The following is a 24315-nucleotide window of genomic DNA, read 5'->3' on the forward strand; positions in this document are numbered from 1 at the left end:
GTGAATGTTTTTACCACAGTCTGTTAAGTGATCATATTATTTCAGACCTTACAGGCTTTTCTATCTCTGTGTTGGTGCTCATCAGGCTTGCACTGTTGGTTTATAAGGAGTGCTATCATTCAGCGTGTTTCTAAGAGATGGAGCCTAAATCTTCTTCTTTGTTTAGTATATTGCTTCTAAGGCTTTCTTTGTGGTTATGGACAAAATGAGACAAATATGCTTAATTTCTCATGTTTCTCAGCTTTCCTCTTGTCAGTGAGCAATAACCTGAAACAAGAGGGATTTGTTTATTTGTGGGACTTAACTATTAGGAAGCAGATTCTTCTATTGAAGCTAATGGTTGATTCTTATAATGTCAGAATCTAGTCTGAGAAGGAAAATGATAAATAATTATGGAGTTTCAGAGTGAAATTCAAAAGCAATGTACAGAACAATCTTTTCCAGAAAAATTAGCTTAATTTAATATAGTTGAACACATTGTTATCATGCATTAGCTTTTAGAGATTGATACATGGAGGAAAAAGACAGTTCTGCCTCACACTGAAGACCAGGTAAAGGTTGTCTCTTCAGAGGAAATAAGTTTTATAGGAAAAGGCCTTGGAACTCAGATAGCTTGGAAAGAAATGTGGCTGACGGTTAGTTGAGGAGTTCCTAGCTGTGAAGAGCTGTCTGGTCTTCCAGACTTGACATACCAAAGAACAGAAGAAGATGAATGGATTGTGCAGAAACCATTTTTTTAAATATAAGAAACATTTCAGCTTAAAATTAATATTTAAGGATGATATCTAGAGTTTACATTTTGATATAACCGGGCCCCTGGTTGTCTGCCACTTCAGTATCTCTGAATTGAAAAGGGAGTATATGAGGAGAATAACTGAGATACGTACCAGAGGTGCCAGACCAGTCATCATAGCAAGAACTGCAGAGGAGTCTTTGATGCCCCCATGCCCAGTAGGCTAGACTGTGTTGCCAGTGCTTGCGTAGTGGTGCTGTGGATACCAAATATTGCTGCTAGCCTGGGCAGAACCTCACACCCATACTGTCTGGAGCCTCTTACGCTACAACAGTCACCTTGCGTCCACTGTCCTGGGCTGAATGCTAAACTGGTTAGTTCAGTTGACTCTGGCCTTGCTGAAATAGGATTGACTGTAGTCTGGCTATGTGCAAACCTTATGCATGTTTTGGAGAGTGGGCATGCCTGAGGTTGTGCTGAAAAGTAGCAAGAACTCAAAACTTCTCGCAGTGGTGTGTTTGAGCCAGAAAAGACCAGAGCATGATCCTCTGTCCAAATGCTGTGGTTTCAAGACAAAACTTAGGTTTGAGTTTAGACCGTACTTGAAATAGAGTGCATGCAGTATTTCAGTAGCTATTGCTTATGTCCAGGCGCATTATGAGAGACTGAAAAAATACTGAATTCTCAGAGTAAGATGGGGGAGTATCTCTGGTCTGGTTTGTCTTTGACCAGCCATACCTATGTGCTGTGGGGAAGAAGACCAAGGTTTAGTTACAATAATGAAGGCTTCTGTCATCCCAGCTAAGCATAAAGTCTACATGAGATGTATGGTAAGGTACCAACTGGAAGGTTCGAGAGCTGGAAAAATTAAAGTTGCTGCCTACAAATTTATTGACCTGTTGGGTGCTGTGTAAAGACTGTGGCACAATCCTTAATTACATGATCATTTACTACTTATTGCTCTAAGAACCTTAGCTCTCCCATTGCACAGAATGGGGCTGACTGTTCAGTTGATAAGCAGATGTTTAGTATTTCATCTCTGCCATCTCCTACAATCTGAGGCCTCAAGTCTCATTTACTGCGTACTATTCAGATTCCGACAATAACATAATGAATTTCCTCATTTGGAGGTCTAGTTCTTTTTTGCTTGTTTGTTTGTTATTATTATTTTTTATTATTATTATATAATTATATTATATTATTATATTTATATATATTTTTTATTATCAAAGACATTCCAAACACCGTTGAAGGTATATCCCAATTTCTTCTAAGAAGTTGTTGTTTTCTGCATGCAAACTGCAATTATATAAGAGTCATTGTGTGGCTAAGGCCTTGGTAGCAGAATAATGCTGAGTTCATAGAATCACAGAATCACAGAATGGGTGAAGTTGGAAGGGACCTCCAGAGATCATCTAGTCCAAACTCCCTGCTCAAGCAGGGTCACCTAGAGCACATTAGACAGGGTTGCATTCAGGCAGGCTTTGAAGATCTCCAGACAAGGAGACTCCACAACCTCTCTCGGAAACCTGGTCCAGTGCTCCGTCACTCTCACAGTGAAGAAATTCCCCCTCATGTTCAGGTGGAACTTCCTATGGTTCAGTTTCTGCCCATTGCCTCTTGTCCTGTCATACAGGACAACTCATCAGAGTCTGTCCCCATCCCCTTGACACCCTCCCTTCAGGTACTTGTCCACATTGATCAGATCCCCCCTCAGTCTTCTCTTCCCCAGGCTGGACAGGCCCAGCTCTTGCAGCCCTTCCTCATAGGGCAGATGCTCCAGCCCTCTGATCGTCTTTGTAGCCCTATGCTGGACTCTACCCGGGAGCTCTGCATCTCTCTTGTGCTGGGGAGCCCAGAACTGGATGCAGTACTCCAAACGAGGCCTCAGCAGGGCTGAGGAGAGCAGCACAACCACCTCCCTCTGCCAACTACTGCCTACACTCTTCCCCATGCACCCCAGGACTGGCCTTATTGGCCTCAAGGGCACATTGCTGGCTCATAGAGAACTTGCTGTCCTAGGTCCTTCTCTGCAGAGCTGATTTCCAGTAGGTCAGCCCTCAGTTTGTACTGATGCATAGGGTTATTTCTGCGTAGCTGTAGGTCCCTCTGCACTTGCCATTGTTGAACCTCAGGAGATTCCTCCATGTCCAGCTTTCCAGTCTGTCCAGGTCTCCCTGAATGGCAGCACAGCCGGCAGGTGTATCAGCCACTCCTCCCAGCTTGGTAGCATCAGTAAACTTGCTGAGGAGGCACTCTGTCCCCTCATCCAGGTCATGGATGAAGAAGTTGTAATGGATGGGACCCAGTACTGAGCCTTGGGGAATGCCAGTAGCTGCAGGCCACCAACCAGACTCTGCACCAATGATGACAACCCTCTGAGCTCTGCCTTTCAGAGAGTTTTCAAGCCACCTCACAGTCCACTCCTCTAACCCATACTTCCTGACTTTATCTAGGAGGATGTAATGGGACACAGTGTCAAAAGCCTTGCTGAAGTCAAGGTACACAACTTACACTGCTCTCACATCATCTACCCAGCCAGTCAGTCCAGAAGAGAAGGTTCTCAGGTTGGTTAAGCCCGAATTCCTTTTGGTAAATCCATGCTGACTACTCCTGATCACTTTCTTCTCCTCTATATGTCTAGAGATGACATCCCGAATGAACTGTTCCATCACCTTCCAGGGATGGAGGTGAGGCTGACCAGCCTATAGTTGCCTGGGTCCTTTTTTTTCCCCTCCTTTTTGAAGCCTGGAGTGACATTGGCTTTCTTCCAGTCCTCAGGCACATCTCCAGTCCTCCACGATCTTTCAAAGATGATGGAGAGCAGCCTGGCAACATGTGCCAGCTCTCTCAGAACTCATGGGTACATCCCATCAGGGCCCTTGGATTTGTAACTCTGCCTTCTCTTTGTCATTTGTCACCAGGGCCCACACCTCATTCAGCAGACAGCCCGTGTTTCCCCTAGTCCTTCTCTTGCTACTGAGGTATTTGAAGAATCCCTTCTGGTTGTCCTTGACATCCCTTGCCAGACCTAATCCCAAGTGGGCCTTAGCCTTCCTCGCTGCATCCCTACATATTCTTATAATCCTCCCAAGTGGCCTGTCCCCTCCTTCACAGTCTGTGTACTTCTTCTGTTTGAGTTTTGCCAGCAGCTCTTTGTTCATCCATGCAGGTCTCCTGCCCCCTTTGCTGGACTTCTTTCTCCTTGGGATGCACCACTCTTGAGCTTGGAGGAAGGGATGCTTGAATACTAGCTGGCTCTCCTGGACTCCCCTTCCTTCTGGGGCCTTAACCCATGAGATTCCTCCAAGTAGGTCCCTGAAGAGCCCACAGTCTTCTCTCCTGAAGTCCAGGGTTGCCATCCTGCTTATTGCCTTACTTCTTCCCTGCAGGATCTTGAACTACAACATCTCATGGTCACTGCAGCCAAGGTTGCCCACAACCTTCACATCTCTAACCAGTCCTTCTTTGTTGGTTAGGACATGTCCCTATGAAGTAGTAATAAATTGTGAAGGCTTCCTTATTCCTTTGTTGGCAACAGGGAAATGATGAAGTTTAGTGTTTGATGTTCATTCCTGCTGTCAGTGTATCATACAGTGGGACAGCATGCTGTCCTTATTCTGTTGAAGTTCAAGTCCTTCTGCCTCTGGATGTGTGCCATTAACACTTGCTTCCTATTCTTCTTAATGGGCTATTAAATGCTTCCATTAGTTTTGAAAATATCAGTTAGGAAATAAGATTCTCTCCAGTATTATGATTTGTAAATTGAGAGAAAATTCCCATGTTCCAGGAAAAGCACAAAGATTTTCCAATTCTTTTGAGATAATTAAGACTTCTATAATTTCTAGATCTTTCATGGTTTAAAGAGGGTGGTATTTGAATACATATTTAGAAAATTGAGAACTTTTGGGTTGCTCGCAGTTCAAAAGTCGTAATTTAGGGCCTTTGTTCCCTCCAGTAGCAAAGTGTTCCCATAACACAGTTTGTTTTTTAAACTGATTGGTGAACTCACTTTTGGCTTTGAATCACACAGAAAAAAAATCAGTCAGGATCTGTAGCTGTAGCCCTAGATTCTTATGTGAGATAATGACATGCAACATCACAACATTAATTTACTTTGAATATTTCATTTGTGTAATTGCATATGCAGCAGACACAGAGATGTAAAATTCCTGTCTTGAGAGCAGAGGAAGACCAGGATTTAATTTAACTGTGTTCTCCAGCAGTATCATACCTTTCACAATAAGCTGCAAGTTCAGGAGGGCAAATTTAACCTTTATAAAACTTTTTTGCTGTAAAACAGTTTCACAATGTTAGCTAAAGTCTCCAGCATTTGCAAATCCAAAGGATGTTTTATTCTTGGCCAACTTCAGGTGCGGATATTGCCAAGGGCTTTAAAAATTTCTATTCGAACTGAAATTTCACTGCCTGAAAACCCAATTTTGAAGATATATTCTTCCTTGTGGAACAAATATATAGTATATTCTTCATCAGGGGCTGTAGACAGCTGTAAAGATGTGGCAGTTATATTCTCTACATGTCAAAAGTTGAAGGATCTTAAATGAAGACAAGGTTTTCATTGGTAGTCAATCCTGTTCTGTAACTCAAAAGTTGAAATTAATATCTCAATGAACAGAAATGTCCTGTCTAACTTCTTCTCTTTTAAATCACTGATACTTCACCAGTGATGTGAGTTTTTATACAGCACTTGTGATTTAGTGAAGTCCCAGCTACAGTTGCTGCATGTATGTGCCTTAAAATGGAATTTAGAGATGTCTGTGTTTTGTCCAGATGGAGAGGTATCACTAACTTGAGTCTTTTACTCTTTCTATGGTGTTTTTTGATAGTTTTAGATAAAAATCAATCAAGCAAAAGATTTCCTTAATTTGATGGAAATAAAAAATTTGAAACAAAAAAATATTCCTTGCTTATCTTAGCTCAGTGCGGAGTGTTTACAGCTGGGTCAACCCTCCAGCTAAGAGAAAGCAGTAGGCCTGCTTGTGATACTCCTGGCATGATGCTTTGCAGGACAGGGATTCCATTTTGCATTCTGAAAAATGGGTTCTGGGCTGCATGTGAACAGTCACAGCACCAGTGATGATGAGCACAGAGCAGAATTGCACTCCTAGAAGCAACTAAATCACAGATTGTTGCGGGTACAGCCTGCAACGACAGTGAACTAGGCGTTTAGTGTTCTGGACACGTTTGATGCACTGGTTACTGAGGGCAGTGGGAGCTGGATTAAGGCCAAGCGTAGACAAAGGAAAGGACATTTGCAGGTTGAGTGAAGGGCAGCATAAGCCTTCAAGTCATTTTCATACTGGCGTTCAGAGACATCCGGGGAACAAAGTGATTCCAACTCTACCAGGCCTCCCTCTCACCACAGCTTGTGTCCCAAGCAGTTACACAGTTGTCTGTGCCTAAGTTCAGCAGTCTCAGTTGAAGAGTGAGGGCGAGAACGCTGCCTCTGAGAGGTGCATTTCAGCAAAAAAGACAGATCCACGTATCAGCCAAGGAGCTCTGGAGTCTGTGTTAAGCATAGTCATCCTTGAACTGTTTTTAGGGAATTTCTTTTTAGCTAACCCCTCCAGATTAATTTTTATATTCTCTTGGAAGTCCCAGGGAATGCAATATGTCTTCATCTTCATGAATCAACCATCTGTGGATATAGATATAGAATAGGCGGTCTGAAAAAAATGTGAGATCCAGGTCTCGTCTGCCAGCATAAACCAACAGAGCTTCTCTGTTGGGAAAAAGTTGCATTGATCCTCCCTGCTCTGCAGTTTCAGGACATTTTTAAAACTCAAGAAGGAAAGGCCCCATTAGCAGGCCATTGCAACTAATAAGCAAACTGATTTCTCCCCCCTCCCCCCTCACCTCCAAAATAGTTAAAGGTTCAATTATTTAGAACTCAGCCAGTTCAGTATGCAGCTGTTTGTTGATTTCCCAACAATACCTTTTCTGGGCTCATTACTCAGCTTCTTCATGTCCTACTCTAACTATATTCCTATGTTCTACATTAATCCAAATCTACACCAGTAGATGTCACTTTGGATACTTGCTAACTATGTTCCACTGGGTAATGCTTCTGGAGTTACAAATATCTCGTAAAATGCAGCCTTTTTTACTCTTACGCACTGACTGAAGTGTCCTGCAAGGTCCTTCAGCTGAACTCCTTGCTTCATCAACATTTTTCTCCCCAAGTTGGCCAGCAAAACCCACGCACATTTCAGGCATAGGACTGGGTGGATTCATCTACTTGTTTGGGACTGAGTGCAAAATAAACATTTTCTGAGTCAAAAGCAGATGAGATACAGTGATCAGTGCTGGAGTTTAGCTGGTTGGGACATCTGAGTGGCATCATAGGCCTTCCTGGATGCAGCTTGTCAAAATATCATTGCCAGGTATTTGTCTCAGCTGCTTGGAAAAGCAGGAACAGTGGATCACAATAAAAGGCATTTTTCAAGTTCTCATCCAGCATCATTGCAGCTGAGCGTCTGTGTGATTCTCAGCCAGACATTACCATTATGTAGGCAATGCCATTCTGTCTTCTCCCACCCCACTCTACACTTCTGGTCCAGGATGCCCCATTATCAGGAGATCTGCTTGGAAACTAGTATCCTCTGCTCATATTAAGCAACCTTTCAATATATCTCTCCCTTCCCCCAGAGGTTTTTAGCCTATGATACCACCCAGAGAACAGGAGAGGTGGTAAGGCAGTAATTGAATGCAATTTATTGCCTAATCGCACAGTACAGCTTCCCTTTCTTCAACCCATGTTTTTTTTTTTTTTTTTTTTTTTTTTCCTGGCTGACTACACTGCAGAACAAGAATGTGTGACCTGTGAAGTGCTATCGTATCTTTACAGAGCATTGTTTCTGTGCAGAAACACTATATACAACCACGGTGTATTATTTTCTCGTGGTGGCAAGAATAGTATGAAATGTAGCTGAGTAGTTGGAAGACCTCTGGCTTCCTTCCGACATGCTCTCCCCAATTCTTTTGTTCATGTAGTCTTCAAAGGTAGACTGTTCTGTCCTGAGTCATGCTGCTTGTGTCAGTCTTGAAATGTAAATGATAATGTGCGAGTAATTTAATCAGTACCATTTCCTGTAATAAGTACAGCTACATCATTTTTTCATGTAACTTCTTTTTTTTCCCTACCTTATAAGTTAGATGGCAAGGGGGGGACTTGTACCGTTGTTGATTCTTTTCTTTATGTCAAGCTAATTCAAGGACTATGAAGGTCACCAAATAGGATTTAAAGGTCCATTCCCTTTTTGCTGCAGCCAAAGAGCTGTCATTACTTGTTAAAATAAGACATTAACCACATAATGTCTCTTACATCGGCCATTTGTTTTCTGAGCCTTGAATGATCTATTATGAGATAACTCACTAGGACTTAATGAGACTGAAGGAGTTGCACCTACTTGAGAATGCAGTCTGATGCTTTCATGACTTAGCAAATAGGTGCATTGTTCTTTGCTATTGAAGGTCATCAGAGCCAAACATACTTTGAAAGGCTGCTGCTTGGAGCAAGATCACAGAGTGATTTTGTGCTGGCCTCACCACGGAGCTCTGCATCTGATCTGACATTACATTCAGTTTCAGCTGCCTGGGATTTAGGACTGTCAGGGATAATTAGTGATCACAGAATTAGTAAATTTGGAAGGGACCTCTGGAGATCGTCTAGTCCAACCCTCAAACAAGTGGCCCATACAGGAATTGAACCTGTGACCTCGGCGTTATTAGCACCAGACTCTAACCAGCTGAGCAAAACCTAATGTCACATGCTTGCTGAGGAAGGGTTGATAGGAGGCCAGATCCAAGTTCAGGCATGGGGTAGCATGAGAAAGTTTAGGGTATGCTTTGATTATGATTCTCCCATAGCCTTTGCCTGCAGTTGTCAGCACATCTTAATTCCCTGTAGGCTCTTGTTTCCTACAGTTAAAGCTGGAAAAGGAGGAAGTATGTTTATGCTCCTCTCCCAATTCATATGACCTTTCTTAGGGTCTAAGATAGCTTCAGGAGTTCTTTGCCCTGCCTGTTAGTCTGGCTTTCAGACAATCATGAGTAAATCTGACTTCTTCTTGCTAGACTACGGGCCCCATTGTGGGTTGTGGGCCAGCAGTAGGCCAATACTGAAGTAGCCAAATGTCTTTCTCGACCATACTGGACTCAGACAACTTGCCTGCTACTGGGGGTGTAGCAGGGTATATGAGGACAATATTTTCCCCCTTATCATTTCTACTGGGTGTGGTTTTCCAAGCTTCCCTCATTTTTCACCTAACACAACCCTTTCTACGCTCTTCAGAGAACGGGAGGGGTCTTGCCTCTACAGTATCACAGAATCACAGAATCACAGAATGGTTGAGGTTGGAAGGGGCCTATGGAGATTATCTAATCCAAACCTGTTCAAGCAGGGTCACCTAGAACATGCTGCACAGGATCACATGCAGACAGGCTTTGAATATCTCCAGAGAATGAGACTCCACAACCTCTCTGGACAGCCTGTTCAATGCTCCGTCACTCTCCCAGGAAAGAAGTTTTTCCCGACGTTCAGGTGGAGCTTTCTGTGTTTCAGTTTATACCTGTTGCCTCTTGTCCTGTAGCCTGGCACAGCTGAAAAGAGTCTGGCCTCATCCTCTTGACATCCTCCCTTAAGGTATTTGTAGACATTGATAAGATCCCCTCTCAGTCTTCTCTTCCCCAGGTGAAGTAGGCCCAGCTCTCACAGCCGTTCCTCATAGGGCAGATGCTCCAGTCCTCTGATCATCTTTGTAGCCCTACACTGGACTCACTCCAGTAGCTTCATGTCTCTCCTGTAGTGGGGAGCCCAGAATTGGACACAGTATTCCAGAAGTGACCTCCCCAGGGCAGAGTAGAGCGGCAGGATCACCTCCCTTGACCTGCTGGCAATACTTATCCTAATGTTCCCCAGGATACCACTGGCCTTAATGGCCTCAAGGGCACACTGCTGGCTCATAGCCAATTTGTTGTCCACCAGAATTCCCAGCTCCTTCTCTGCAGAACTGTTTTCCAGTAGGTCAGTCTCTAGCCTATACTGGAGCATGGAGTTATTCCTCTCCAGGTGCAGGACCGTGCACTTGCTCTTATTGAACTTTGTGGGGTTTCTTTCCGCCCAACTCTCCAGCCTCTCCAGGTCTCTCTGAATGGCAGCACAGCCCTCAGGTGTACCAACCAATCCTCCCAGCTTGGTAGCATTAGAAAATGTGCTGAGGAGGCACTTTGTCACCTCATCCAGGTCATTGATGAAGAAGTTGAACAGGATGGGACCCAGTACTGAGCCCTGGGGGACTCCACTAGCCACAAACCTCCAGCCTAACTCTGCACCACTGGGCATAACCATCTGAACTCTGCCTTTCAGCCAGTTGTTAGTCCACCTCACTGTGTACTCATTTAAACCACACTTCCTGAGCTTGCCTAGGAGGATGTAATGGGAGACAGTGTTGAGAGCCTTGCTGAAGTCAAGGTACACAACTTCCACTGCTCTCACATCATCTACCCAGCCAGTCGTACCAACATAGAAAGCTATCAGATTGGTTAAGCACATTTTCCCCTTAGTGAATCCATGCTGACTACTCCTGATCACCTTCTTCTCCTCCATGTGCTTGGAGATAACATTCAAGATAAGCGGTTCCATCATCTTTCTGGGGATGGAGATGAGGCTGAGCGGCCTTTATCCTCCTGGGTCCTTCTTTCCCCACTGCCTTTTTGAAGCCTGCAGTGACACTGGCTTTCTTCCAGTCCTCAGGCACCTCTCCTACCTGTTCTCCTGCCCGTCACTGAACTTACCCATTTAGAGCATAAACAGATCAGCAGGACTACTGCAGAAAAGCAGAGGCTCAGTTTCATCATGTCTGTGTGCTTGGTCCTGCTGCATATCCTACTAGAAAATTCACACTTGATATCTTCATGTTTTCTTTGCTCTGATGTTGTAATAACACTTCTCATGCCCTGTATTTTGAAGGAAGTGTCAATTTCATTGAGAAGGGAGAAAACTAAAAAACTAGTTGTTATGAAGTTAAGGACAACACCTCCACTTGTGGCAGTCAATATCAAGTTAAATGACATGGAAGCACTTTTTGCCCCATGCCCCTTTTGAATCAGTGTCATATAGCCTGGGAACTTAACTCTGCCTGGAAATACAAGTCTGTGATTTGAATTTAGCTGGAATTTGCTCTGGAACTGGGTCTGGGAGTCTTATGAGAGCAAGACATCTATAATATTCTCTATCTGCTTGACGGCATCCTTGCTACTACCATAACTCTTACCTACAGGTTTGTTTTTTTTTTTTTTTTTTTTTTTTTTTGCTCCTGGACAGCTCTGACAGGGCAGATAGATGCAAAGATTTAAAGCACTAGTAGAAAGAGATGTTTCTGAGGTGTGCTCAGACGTCCACAAAGCCTTATACAAAGTGCAGAGCTTTCTGAAAATCTGAGAGAACAGTTCCCTGACCCCATGTAGACCGCTGCCTGCCTGAGGCTGTTTATCAGAGGCAGGCCTGTTTTGGTGGACTATGAGAAGTTTGACAGTGCTTCATAAGCCAAGGATGACACCAGTGCCTTCTCTCCATACGCCAGCCAGTCTTCCAGCCTTTGCAAAGCTGTTCTTTCAAATTTAGAGGGCCAGTTTTCATTCCTAACTATGCTGTCTCCTTCAATAAAAGAGGCAATAGCCTGTATGTGCTTTTGAAGCATTCCCTGAGTTCTGGTGTATGCTTTTGCTCTTCATTTACCTTTTTCCTATATCTTTGGAAAGGAGGGAGCTTCTAGAGGAGGAACTGAGAAGCATAGATCATGCTGAGACCTGCCAAGTAGGTCTCTGTGTTGAATACCTGATGGGGAAGTCTGATTTGGACACAGTGAGAGGCCTAGGGGCTCTCATGCTAACGTCTGTGTTGATTTTTCTCTCCCCTGTTCTGACTGTTTCATTTACATGAAATGGCCAATCAATGTTTGAAGTAATTTTTTTATCTCTGCTTTCAAAAATGAAAATCAGATTAAAAAAAGGACTATGTTCTTCTCCTCCTAGTGACTGATCTTGAGTTTCCAAAGGGCAGCTTTCTCCGACAAAATTTAGCTGCTTCTCGCTAGAAATCTGGGCTTTTGAATACTAGGAAGTCACCATAGGTATCTTTATTAGGGCTGCCCTGTACCACTTAGTACTGTTGTAGATGCATCAGACCAAGAAAACAATGCAAGGTCTTCATAGCTCTCTGGAAATTTTGCCTTAGATTCGGTACTCCTGCACTCTGTCAGGTCTGGGAACTAATCTCTCTGAAAACTTTCTGTCTTTGCTTCGTTTTCAATTTAGTGATCCACATCACTGTATCAGCATTAGAGGTGCCACTTCACAAGAAGCAAGAGCATGTAGCTAGCAATAATGAAGAGTCTGGACTTGATAAACGAATACAGTTCTGCTTAATGCAGTTATGAAGCTGTACAATTGATGAAAGTTTCTATGCAAAATGTTCCAGACTCAGTGATGTTATATTTTCTAACACATTTCACACTTTGATTCTTTATTGTTTGCAGTCACAGGGATTTGAGCAGGGATTTGTGTCCCTGGTGCTTTTCAGGTGATGTTCCAGTGTATTACTGAGGAAGACAGAGACAGTACTTAAAGCACTGGCATGAGATTGCAGTTCAAAGGTCCTCTCTGCCCAGTTCAACAACAAGTATCTTGGCAAGTATCTTAATGAAGGAGCAGTAGGAACAGGCACACCAGCATAACAGTGACCCTATGAAAGGTACTTGTCTTCTGGGAGTTGTTAGCTCATTTGAGTAAAAATGCTCAGAAATGAAAGACTATACTTTTTGCCTAATGAAATTGTTCATTTGACTGACAGTGTTTCATTTCTGCACTGCTAAATAAGTAAATTAATTAGAGGTCTGAAGTGGTCTAGAAATAAATTTGATTTTTTTAATTCAAAAATTAAATTTAAAAATTCAGCAGTTTCCTCAGCCTGATGTGGAATGGAATTAGGGATCTAGGCATTGATTTACTGGGGGTAGGGTAAAGGAGGCCTCTGTATGTACCCTATCTGCCCTGGTAGCAGCAATCAGCATGAAATCTGTTCCCACATTTCACACATAATCCTTGAGAGCTTTGGATACTCAATATATTTATTTGCTTTATTAAGAGTTTTCCTGTTATTTACTCAATGATGACTCAGAAGCAATCCCCTTTAAATCCTGTGCTGTTGCGCACATATATATTTGCATAAGATTCTAGCAAAGAGGCCTAAAATAAAAAGTTGAAGGCTTTAGCACTGCATAAGCATGACTTCGATGGAATTTGGTAGGAACCCCACAGGACAAAACTAGTGCTTTTCCTAATGAAGCTATCTTACCACAAAACTAGTCAGTTCCATTTTCCTGTGTCTTTTCTAATCAGAGCATCATGATGATGCAGTAAGGCAGGTGCTTAGAAAGGTATTAAAAATGTCACGGCTCCTCTAATTAAAATCAAACCTGGAAGCTCTGCAGTGTTCACTAAGTGGAGTAACAGTTATAAAAGCACATATGTCTTACTAGGAGGAGCCCAGTCTCTCTTGCTTTACTGTGCTCAGGGGCACAATAAACGACTTCTCAATGTGAATGAAAAATCAAGAAGCTGCATCATTGGATGACTGTGTAAACAGATTAATTTATGAGTTAGTGTAGAACTAAACAAAAGGCTACATGGGACTGATTTATCATGGTTTTGATTAATAATACATAGGACTGGCTTCAAAGATCTGATTAAATCAGATAATCACTATATTTTCTGGTGATGGTGCTGCTGAATGTGGCACCTCCTCCTGTGAGAACTGCCAGTCCCAAATGCGATATAATTCTGATTGTACTGGCTAAAATCTTTCATGGTTAGAACCTACAGGCTAGGTCCTTGTTTTGGGGTGCCAGTTTTGGGGCAATTCAAAAGTCACAGTGCTTTAACAAGCTGCAAAACAGAATGAGTGCCACCCTAGTAAGAAGCTTCATGCTTTGTAAAAGGGAAATTATGGAGCTGCTTTTGTGACAGTGAAAAGTTAAGTAACACATTGAAGCTGGCATTAATTCACCTTCAATGCTGCCTGGAGAAGAGGGCCAGCTAGATCAGTAGCACCTCAGCTTCTGGTTCCAGCATTTGTCCATGTCAGGGCTATGAGATCATTCCTCTTGTTTCCACACTCCCACGTGGGAAGTGCAGCATTCCCTTGGTGTTAGGGATCTCCCTGGCCTGCAGACACTGCAATCTGGGTGTGCTAACACAAGAAGAAAATCAGATTCAGGGATCAGTTGGGGACTAGACACATGAGAGCCTGGACCAGGTGGGTGGTTTCCACCATGCTGCTTGAAAAATTGATCTGTGATACTCTAAAGCTTTGCTTGACTCCTGCATTCAGCCCATTTCCTTTAGCTGGCAGGCAGGCATTTACCATGGATAAAAGCAGAAAACTCGGTGGTAAAGGAATGACGTTAATGATTCTGCCAGATCGCTGTTCTAATGATGACAGCAGACCTTAACAAATCCATCACACTTATTTCCCATTTCTGAGGCTACATATTGGTCATTTAAGAAGTTATCTCATTGTGAAGAGCATCACAGACCACAGCAAAAGAGAAAAAAAAATCTTCTTCTGAGCCTATCACATTTGGATTCCATGCCACCCTCTTGCTCCCACCCACAGCAAAGCAGAGAAGAAAATGATTACTATTGCACAGAAGCAACATGAGTGAAGTCACATGCTTAGATGCCTCACTGAAAAAGGAAGCCAAAGGAAAAAATTACAATCCCATTTAATTCAAAGTCACAGTAGGTTGCTGATTATAATCTTAAACAAGATAATACATGCACATTTTTTTGACTTAAAAACACACATTACACTATCTACAAATTAAAGTAGCTGACAATTTCATTTAGAGCTCTTAAATAACACGGAAAATTTCCTACAGTATTTAACTTGCTTAAATGCAAATTTACAGATTAATACAGGAACAATGATACTGTTATCCTAATCACAACATTTTTATCTTTTATCTTTGAAGACTGATTTTCCCTTTCTTTCATTTCATTTGTGTTATTCCTGTTCCACCACCCTCGTCCCCAACCTGGTGCAGAAAAAACTCTTCCAGATGTTCTGTTCAGATTCTCATTCTGTAAGAACTAATATTTTCTTGATTCTTTGTGCTCAGCCAATGTAAGTATTCTTCAGGAAAAATGGCAGGCTGTTTGCCGTGGATATTGTCGATGCTGTAGATGAGAAGGCATTGAATTGCTTTCTGTGTGGATATATAAACTCCTTGTGTCTGTGTGGAGAGTGGTGTTTCTGGATTTGATAGCCTAAGATACCAGGTTTTCTGCTCCATGACTGCTTATCACACAGCCTGTATTATAATTTTTCTTCCTTCCTTTTTTTTGGGGGGGGGTCAACAGTCATATCTCTGACCTTTGTCTCTTTGAGTCATAACTTAAATTTTCCTAATTTACACTCAATTAAAGGAGTGCTATACAGCAGTTAAGCCAAGATTTAAAAGCATTCCTTGGGTAAAGAAGGAAATTAAACATGTGTGTAAGTGGTGGCAGATTTTTGGTGTGCAAATTGTAGCCAGAGGCCAGCGATGCAGCTGCCAGTAACACCTAATCCTCAGTGCCTTTGGACAGCAGGCTTGTCTCTGGGGTGGGCTGCTGCATTCAGTCCATGGGCAAGAGGAGGTGCAATGGACAGAGCTTAAACATAGCAGATGATCTGGCAATCCCTCATAGGCTTGAAAATCTTAACATATAAAATTTCTGAGAGATGTACTTTGGACCATGGACATGGTGTAACAGTCACGTTTTTTCCCAGTAAGGTTACACTGTGAGTTGCTCCTCAGCTTGGGACAAGTCCATATCTCTGCACGTTAGTCTCCTGGCTGCTTGTGAGCAGTTCCTCTTGTGCTCTGTGTAGAAATAGTACTGGTGGCTCATGAACTAATATAAAAACAATGCTCTTTTAGACACTTTTGTTTCTAGTCAAACAATGAAATGCTGCCCGGTTAGACCATTTCCATTGTGGGTGGATACGGAGGTGTCCGGAGATCTGTACGGAAAGATGTCTACCTTTCTCTGGGGCAAGGTAGCAGCTTGGACAGAGAATGACCTGTCTGTGCCCATGAGTGGTCAAGGAGCAGAGATGTTCTCTATCTGTAGGTGAAGAGTAATAAGGTCAAACCCAGTTAGACCTTCCACTGGTGCCACTTACAGAATTCTCCACTCGGCATCTGATTTCTAGGGCACCTGTGGCGAACTATGTACACTTCTGGAGCTGTAGTTCCTTGCTGGGCATGGAAATACATTCCTACTTCTGCAGGTACGCTAAGAAGGAGCACAGGAAGAAGTAGAAGGTGCTCTATTACAGTGGGAATAAGGCTGAGTAATGCTGAGGTATGTGCCCATAGACTGGATAATGAGAATAGTAGATGTGTGAGACCTTCCCAAGTGCAGCCCTGTGGGTGATAGGAGAAAAGGAGCTCAGGGTATGATACAAGTGAGTAGGAAATGAGAAAATCATTGGATCTCCTCATCATGTTTTGGCCAGTACTGGAGGCTGGGCACAAGGGAAGAGGGAAGCAACGTACCCAGAAGCTCAGCGAGGAGGCATGTTCTTAATGCTCCTGCAGCAATGGTGGGAGCTTGTCTGAAGGCTGGAAAAGCAGATATTGCTTCTTTTTAAGAGTCAATTCCATGGTGTGGGAATTGTAGTATGGTGAGAAGGTGTGTGTGAATGGACTGTGAGTTTGGTATAAGCTACTTAGAGAAGACAGAGTAGGGAGGAAGGGAAGGAAGGATGAAAATCCCCGTCCAAAATGTCGTTACCTTTCTATGAGATGCTGGTAGCTGAACACTTATGAATTGACATTCTCACACTTCGTGCACAAGAGGCTGTAAATTTTTGTCTGCTATAACTAACCATACTGAAATAGAGAACAGCCAACCAGCTCTTTAGAAGCCTTAAACAGTTATCTAGAAAGCATAGAAAACAATCTGCATTATCATGGGGAAGTTCAGTTGAAATGACATATATTGCAAGTCTGCTACTGCCAGTGCTAAAAGCATCCTTGGAAATATTTTCGTTAGCTCAAGAAATGTTGCCTTCATGCAGTGAAATTCTATATTAGACCGTGTCTCAACAGATAAAAAGGAATTGATCTCATATTAAAAGGTAGTTTTTGGGTGGAACTGATCATGGCTTGAGTGTATTTGCTGTTTGCAAAGCTGAATTTAAACAATCAAATAACATCTATTTAGTATTTCCAGTGGGTGCAATTACAAAGTTCAAAAGCGTGATATATGCAATAAGCCTGAAGACCATATTTAAGCACTTAAAACCTTTTAAACATTTTAGAAAAATTTTACCAGGTACACACTGTGTTATAGAAAGAACCTTGAGAGCCTTAGAAGTAACAAAAATCACCATTCAAAATAGTAAACACACTACAATAACGAGGAATGTGCAGCTAACAGAGGTAGCAAGCAGACACAGCAGTTCACGCACAGGTCACTCAGGAGCAGTGTGATTAGGTGCAAGAAGACATCTTTACTTTTTTCCAGTCCTAGTAGTGCCCACTTTCACAAACGTGGTCATAACTTGCTGAAAAGCACATTAGCCTGTAGCTGTTGTAATTGCTGCATCAGCTGTGTCAGAAGCTTCAGCCCGTAGAGACCCTCTAATGACAGATGCAGCTCTTCACTTCTCAGGCTGCAGGGAGTGTTTGGGGCCTCTCCAGAAGGCCTGGACTGACAGTCAGCCCTCCTGCAAGAGGTGGGCTGTTGTTGACGATTTGTGTCGTCAAGTCAAGGAGGTGTGGGTTGAAATCAGCCGACTGCAAAGTATCCGAGAAAGTGAGCAGAAGATAGACAGGGTGTTCTTGGAGACCATACTGCTTCAGCAGTCCCAGTCCCCTGCAGCAGGGGAGATGCTCGAAGGCTCTGTGCAGAGTGAAATAGTTCAGCACAACACTGTAGAAGAAGGCTGGAACCTAGTTGCTTCTCACAGAAGAAGAGAGGCCCCTAATCCTCCTGTAGACTTGGACTTACAGGTGAACAATCGATTTAATGCCCTCCAGGATGAGGAGGACCTGGACCTGACTTCAAGGGAAGCAACCGGGCTGTCAGACTCTGTGCCTTGTGTTAATACTCAGAAGAGACAACAAGTGGTTGCAGTGGGTGACTCCATGCTGCAGGGGATGGAGGCACCTATCTGCCGACCTGACCCTTGCTCTAGAGACGTTTGCTGTATGCCAAGGGCGCAGACACGAGATGTGACTGAAAGGCTGCCGAGGCTTGTCCACTCATCAGACTACTGCCCTCCGCTGCTCTTTCATGTGGGTGCTAATGATATGGAGAGCAAATCGGAAACAATCAAGCAAGACTTCAGGGCTTTGGGCTTAGTGATCAAGGGTCTGGAAGCCCAGGTGGTCTTATCCTTGGTCCTGCCAATTAGGGGGAGGGATGGGAGGAGGAGTAGACGAACTATCCAAATTAACAACTGGCTGCACTGTTGGTATTGGCAACACGGTTTTGGTTTCTATGATCATGGGACATTGTTTGGAGATCAGAGATGAGATTCGCCTCACTAAGCAGGGCACATGTGTCTTTGCCAACAGGTTGGCCAGCCTGGTAAAGAGGGCTTTAAACGAGGTAGGAAGGGGGAAGGGGAGAATTATATAGAGAGAGGGTAGTCAGTAAAACACAGTTTGGGTTGGGGGCCCTCCAATGTGTTATGCAGCTGGGGATGTGCACATGAGACATGGCTATGGGGGACCCCTTACACCCTTCGGGGGAAGTCTGCATGCACGACTACCTCTCTGAAAGGCCTGTACACCAATGCACGCAGCATGGGGAATAAACAGGAGGAATTGGAGATCGGTGTGATGTCGCAGGGCCATGATCTCATTGCAGTTGCAGAGACGTGGTGGGATATCTCACGTGACTGGAATGCTGTCATGGATGGCTGTGTGCTTTTTAGGAAGACAGGCCAGAAAGGGAAGGTGGTGGTATTGCTCTTTGTCTGAGAAAGCAACTGGAATGTATTGAGTTCTGCCTACGGATGGAGGAAATCGAGAACTTACGGGTGAAGATCAAAGGGCAGGCTAACATGAAGTCATCGATGAGACCTACAGACAGCTGGAAGTAGTCTCATTATCACCGACCCCATTTCTCATGGGAGACTTCAACCACCCTGATATCTGCAACACAGATTGGCACAAAAACTCCAGGAGGCTCCTGCAGAGCATTGATGATAAGTTTGTGACACAAGTGGTGGAGGAGTCTACGAGGAAGGGTGTCCTGCTGGACCTTGTACTAACCAACAAAGAAGGACTGGTTAGAGATGTGAAGGTTGGGGCAACCTTCGCTGCAGTGGCCAAGAGATGGTGAAGTTCAGGATCCTGCAGGGAAGAAGTAAGGCAATAAGCAGGATGGCAACCCTGGACTTCAGGAGAGAAGACTGTGGGCTCTTCAGGGACCTACTTGGAGGAATCTCATGGGTTAAGGCCCCAGAAGGAAGGGGAGTCCAGGAGAGCCAGCTAGTATTCAAGCATCCCTTCCTCCAAGCTCAAGAGTGGTGCATCCCAAGGAGAAAGAAGTCCAGCAAAGGGGGCAGGAGACCTGCATGGATGAACAAAGAGCTGCTGGCAAAACTCAAACAGAAGAAGTACACAGACTGTGGAGGTGGGGACAGGCCACTTGGGAGGATTATAAGAATGTTGTCAGAGTATGTAGGGATGCAGCGAGGAAGGCTAAGGCCCACTTGGGATTAAGTCTGGCAAGGGATGTCAAGAACAACCAGAAGGGCTTCTTCAAAGACCTCAGTAGCAAGAGGAGGACTGGAGGACTAGGGAAAATGTGAGCCTTCTGCTGAATGGGGTGTGGGCCCTGGTGACAAAGGATAAAGAGAAGGCAGAATTACTGAATGCCTTCTTTGCTTCAGCCTTCACTGCTAAGGGCAGCTCCCAAGAATCCCAGAGCCTGGAGACAAGGGAGAAAGTCAGGAGAAAAGAAGACTTTCCTTTGACTGAGCAGGATCAGGTTAGAGATCTTCTTGGCAAGCATGACATCCACAAACCCATGGGCCTGGATAGGATGCACCCACGAGTTCTGAGAGAGCTGGCAGATGTTGTTGCCAGGCTGCTCTCCATCATCTTTGAAAGATCGTGGAGGACTGGAGAGGTGCCTGAGGACTGGAAGAAAGCCAATGTCACTCCAGGCTTCAAAAGGGGGGGGGGGGGGGGAAGGGGAAGGACCCAGGCAACTGTAGGCTGGTCAGCCTCACCACCATCCCTGGAAGGTGATGGAACCGTTCATTCGGGATGTCATCTCCAGACATATGGAGGAGAAGAAGGTGATCAGGAGTAGTCAGCATGGATTCACCACGGGGAACTCAGGATTAACCAGTCTGATAGCCTTCTATGGTGGCATGACTGGCTAGGCAGATGAGGACAGAGCACTGTAAGTCGTGTACCTCAACTTCAGCAAGGCTTTTGACACTGTGTCCCATTACATCCTCCTAGATAAAGTCAGGAAGTGTGGGTTAGAGGAGTGGACATTGAGGTGGCTTGAGAACTGGCTGAAAGGCAGAGCTCAGACAGTTGTGCTTAGGGGCACACACTCTAGTTGGAGACCTGTGGCTAGTGGAGTTCCCCAGGGCTCAGTACTGGGGCTAGTCTTGTTCAACTTCTTCATCCATGACCTGGATGAGGGGACAGAGTGCCTCCTCAGCAAGTTTGCTGATACTACCAAGCTGGGAGGAGTGGCTGACACACCTGCCGGCTGTGCTGCCATTCAGAGAGACCTGGACAGGCTGGAGAGGTGGGTGGAGAGGAACCTCATGAGGTTCAACAATGGCAAGTGCAGGGTCTTGCACCTACAGAGGAGTAACCTCATGCAGTAGTACAGGCTGGTTAGTTTCCTGCTGGAAAACAGCTTTGCAGAGAAGGGCCTGGAAGTGCTGGTGGACAGTAAGTTGACTATGAGCCAACAATGTGCCTTTGAGTCCAAGAACGCCGATTGTATCCTAGGGTGCATTAGGAAGAGTGTTGCCAGCAGGTCGAGGCAGGTGATCCTGCCCCTCTCCTCAGCCCTGGGGAGGCCACATCTCAAATACTGTGTCCAGTTGTGGGCTCCCCAGCACAAGAGAGACATGGAGCTGCTGGAGAGAGTCCAGCATAGGGCTACACAGATGATCAGAGGACTGGAGTGTCTGCCCTATGAGGAACGGCTGCGAGAGCTGGGCCTGTTCAGCCTGGGGAAGAGAAGACTGAGGAGGGATCTTATCAATGTGTACAAGTACCTGAAGGGAGGGTGTCAAGGGGACGGGGACAAGCTCTTTTTTTTCAAGTTCTGCCTGAACATGAGGGGGAATTTCTTCACTGTGAGAGTGACAGAGCACTGGCACAGGCTGCCCAGAGAGGTTGTGGAGTCTCCTTCTCTGGAGATATTCAAAACCCACTTGGATCCAACCCTATCTAAGATGCTCTGGGTGACTCTGCTTGAGTAGGGAGTTCGGACTAGATGATCTCCAGAGGTCCCTTCCAACCTTACCGATTCTGTGATTCTGTTGTTCTTGGAATTGGAAATGAATCATACAATCAAGATGATAAAAATTACAGAAATTTTTAAAGAACATGAGCAGAAGCAGTACTTCAGAACTGGCAGAATTAAAGGTAATAACATGAGCTCTGTTTTAAAATGCATCAAGAAAAAATAGTCCTAACAATCATGTTGCTCTGGTGTCAAACAGATGTTGCAGAACTGTTAACACTAAATTGTCTAGAAGTGGTCAAAAACAAATTTTTTCTGAGTACAAGATGCACAAATATTTATATTGTGAGATGGTAATGAAATAAATATTTTACTTCAGCCACAGCCAAATGTGATGTTAAAAAGCAGTTGCAGCATGTGAAAAAAGAAGACTTGGATGACTGATAGCATAGATACTACAGATTAGGCTAGCGAATGGGATCAGTGAGTGGGAGGCAAGATAGAACAGAAGAAGAAGAACAGATAGATAATAACATTAAGCCTGTATTTGGCAATCTAAGTTTGGAAGACAGAATTGATTCTTGTATATGGTAATACATGTGGTTCAGATTGTCATGCTTTGTACAGTATTACATCTGAATTATTAGCCTTAAATAATGTATGAGTGGATGAAGGTATTACAGACAAACTTGTCAACAGGCACAAGACTTAGAGTCTTGTGAATGATTATCCAGTGGCCTCAGACCTACTGAATGAATGTTTTTATTACAAAGATGAAGACAATCAAGTGTAAAGAAAGAACAGAAAGTCTATTATTTCCCTTTTTTCAAGCCAGATTAAGTGTAAGAATTAACATCTCACAAAAAACTTACATGAATCATCATGTGGCAATAACATGTGGTAGGTAGACTCCGTTCCGGTCAACCAGCCTGTGATTTGGAAGCATTTCTTCTACTTTCAAAAAACTGCAGTTTTCCTCAGAACCTTTACTGAACCTTACTTAAAAAAAAAAAAAAAAAAAAAAAAAAGTAAGAGAAAAAAAGGAAAAGAATTTGCTGATAAAATGTTCTCCATTGCTGGAAATCGCTTTACATTATCTCAGACAATTAAAGACAAGAATGAAGTACTTAGTTTTGCTTTGGATGATGCTAGGGTTAGGAACACAGCTCTGCTCTCTAGTGACACCAGTTCGCTTCACTACCCCTGAGCCGCTGATGCTGCCAGAATTGAATCATCAGGTTATCTGAAATCTTAACAGATTTCAGGTTGTTTGTTTTCCTATCTCCTGGCAGGAACAAGAAGAGAGAGAGGAGAACAAGCTTGTAAACTCCCAGAATAAATTCTTCTCCTCTTCTAGAACAACAGAAAGCAACAGGTTGAAATTTAATCCACAAGGACAAATTTTTGTTAAATGCTTAAAATATGTCTCTGTTTTGGTCAATGGAAGATTAAAAACCCAAAGCATCATCACTGTTAAGTTAGAAATTGTACTGATTGTCAGGAAATTTTTTTTGAAAACACTAGAGTTGAAGACCTTTGAAGACATGCATTAGTTTAAAAGAGATTTCATTTTGTAAGTGAGCAATCAAATATTTCTGTCGTGCTGAAAAAGCCCTGTCTCAGGAAATGATTTTTTTAAAAAAATTTTGAAATAACTCTTTAAAAAAGGGTTCATTGTTGAAAGCATGAGAAAAGGCCAGTATGAGGAGGAATGTCTTAATTTTGGTAGAAAAGAACAGTTTCACCTCTATTTGGAACTCATCTTCATGAGGTACAACTTCCTGTTTTAAAAAAGAGCAATTTCAGCAAAGGAGCAAAAAAATCAAAACTGCAGAATTTCTTCCAAAACAACCAAAGTGTTGTGCCCTTTGAGCTTTCATTAAAGCCAACAGTAAAATTACCATTGACGTCTGTGGTGGAGATAATGTCTAAACAGCTGGAGCTGAAGAGCTCGTGACTGTATAAGAAAGACAAAGAACAAGAAGGCAAAATGCATGAAGTGACTTTGACGAGGTGACTCAACAGCTTACTGGCAAAGCTGAAAATGAAAAAGTTACTTGAATTCCTTTATCTGCTTAATTTCTTTATCTGAAAAACAGGAAGTTACATCTGAATATAAGGAAGAACTTCTTTGCTGTGAGATGGACAGCACACTGGAACAGGTTGCTCAGAGAGGCCGTGGAGTCTCCTTCATTGGAGATATTCAAAACCCACCTGGACACGATCCTGTCTAGTATGCATTAGGTGACCCTCCTCGAGCAGGGGGTTTGGACTAAATGACCTCCATAGGTCCCTTCCAGCCTCAACCATTCTGTGGTTCTGTGATTAACCTGATGGCTTTTCAGCAGGAGAAATTCAGTCTCCAGTACCATAATAGGAAATGAAATCTGATGAGAAGTTAAATCTTCTGGCACGCTAAGCAGAGTGAGACAACATTCACAGGACCCGAGAAGAGCACAGCTCTCCTGTACCTCAGACCCTGGCAGACTAGGCAAAACAGTCTTCCTTGAGCAACGTTCATCATTATGTAAATACCCTGAAATGGTTAACAGACTAAATTTAGTAAAATTTATTCAATTTAATATAAAAGGGGAGAAATAAGGGAGTCCCAAGCCTAACGTAGTTCTCAGAGAAATCAATGAGAGCCTTCTATAAGTGTCAGTGGAAAAAATAGATTGATTTTTTGGGAAGTATTAAGTGAGCTTGAGACATATACTGAAAATACAGGGTTATAGTAAGAAATATAAGTTCGTAGCATGATAGGAGAACTCCAAATAACTAATTTTGCTCATTAAAATTTGGTTTCCTTTGACCCCAGTGCCTTTACAATTCGTAAAATGTAAATTAGTAGAGGACATAGATGTGGTTAACTCAGAAAGGACTAAGCATGACAAGTGTAAATAATCACATACCCAGAATCTAAAATTAGAAAGTCGTCTCTGACCTGTGTCTCCAGACCAGTGCAAGTAAAGTCTCACTGTGATAACGATGTTTAACTCAACCCTAAATACTCATATGGTAGAACATAGGATATTTGCATGCTTATCTTGTAT

The 24315-nt window shown here is 43.4% G+C and overlaps 1 protein-coding gene across 1 annotated transcript in view; it reads left to right on the forward strand.

The window, feature by feature from the left end:
- Positions 1-24315, forward strand: part of CPLX1 (complexin 1) — a 116417-nt gene that overhangs the window by 66789 nt on the left and 25313 nt on the right. The window lies entirely within an intron of this gene.

Source organism: Rhea pennata, chromosome Z (assembly GCF_028389875.1).
Source record: "Rhea pennata isolate bPtePen1 chromosome Z, bPtePen1.pri, whole genome shotgun sequence".
Lineage (NCBI taxonomy): Eukaryota > Metazoa > Chordata > Aves > Rheiformes > Rheidae > Rhea > Rhea pennata.